Here is a 1,365-nt window from a genome sequence, read left to right as displayed (position 1 = left end):
GGGTTTCACCATGTTGACCAGGATGGTCTCGATCTCTTGACCTCGTGATCCACCCGCCTCGGCCTCCCAAAGTGCTGGGATTACAGGCGTGAGCCACCGCGCCCGGCAAAGGCATTCTTACAACATACCGGCAGACGCATCGTCTTTAGAGAGATTGAAAAGTTTGCGGATTCTGCTAGCTCTTTTGGGCCCCAGGCGACGAGGCACGGTGGTATCAGTCCAGGAATATCCTTCTCTCCTTTGTTTACAATAGCCAAGTTGAGAACACTCAGATTAGCATCACAATGCAACCACGAACTGATTTTCTCTTTCTCCAGTTCTCCTTGGTCTGTAACAGGAATGCCCCTTACTCATAGCAGGCGGACACGGCCATGGTTCAGATGCCCTGCTTCATGGGGAAACCTTGTTTGTTGTTCCCACCACTGATTCAGACCACATAACCCTTCCATTCTTCACCCAGAGCGTCAGCAGCAACTTCCGTGGCCATACGCTTCTCATAAAAAGTACAAAGTTTGCGTTCATCGTCCACTTTGATGAGTTTCTGGCAGCCAGTGGCTGGGAAGGAGATGTTCAGCTTCATCTTGAAGCAGCTGAATTTTTGTATTTTTAGTAGACACAGGATTTCACCATGTTGGCCAGGCTGATCTTGAATTCCTGACTTCAGGTGATCCGCCCACCTTGGCCTCCCAAAGTGCTGGGATTACAGGCGTGAACTACCACACCCAGCCAACCCACCTTTTTATCAGGAATCCATTCCCATGATAAATAACTCACTTCAGCAATAATGGCATTAGTTCATTTATGAGGGCTCTTGTCCTAATCACCTCTTAAAGATTCCACCTCTCAATATCCTTACAGTGGCAATTAAATTTCAATGTGTTTTGGAGGGGACATTTACACCACAGCAAGGGGTCAGCTAAAAAGTCCTACTTCTTGCCCTCATGGAACCTGCAGTCTTCCCTTTCATTCTGAAAGCCACAAAACTCTGGGCCAAAAAACTTTCACTGGGCATGGTGCACTTTGGGAAGCCAAGGCGGGTGGCTCATCTGAGGTCAGGAGTTCAAGACCAGGCCGACCAACATGGAGAAACCCTGTCTCTACTAAAAATACAAAATTAGCCAGGTGTGGTGGAGCATATCTGTAATCCCAGCTACTCGGGAGGCTAAGGCAGAGAATCGCTTATGTGGTGAGCCAATATCACACCATGGCACTCGAGCCTGGGCAACAAGAGGGAAACTCCGCCTCATAAATAAATAAATAAAATATTTCAACATAATCTCAGTTCTTTTCGGGCAGTCTCTTGAGGGAAACTCTGTCTCAAAATAAATAAACTCTTTCTTTTTTTTTTCTTTTTTTTTTTTTTTT

General features: G+C 46.4%; 1 pseudogene; it reads right to left on the bottom strand.

The window, feature by feature from the left end:
• The window catches only part of LOC108317316, a 1,643-nt pseudogene extending 580 nt beyond the window's left edge, over positions 1-1,063 (bottom strand).
• Positions 1,064-1,365: the final 302 nt, after the last annotated feature.

The sequence above is a fragment of the Cebus imitator genome, unplaced genomic scaffold (genome assembly GCF_001604975.1).
Source record: "Cebus imitator isolate Cc_AM_T3 unplaced genomic scaffold, Cebus_imitator-1.0 Scaffold200, whole genome shotgun sequence".
Taxonomy (NCBI): Eukaryota; Metazoa; Chordata; class Mammalia; order Primates; family Cebidae; genus Cebus; species Cebus imitator.
The sequence above is the reverse complement of the archived record's forward strand: the minus strand, read 5'-3'. Positions and strand labels throughout refer to the sequence as shown.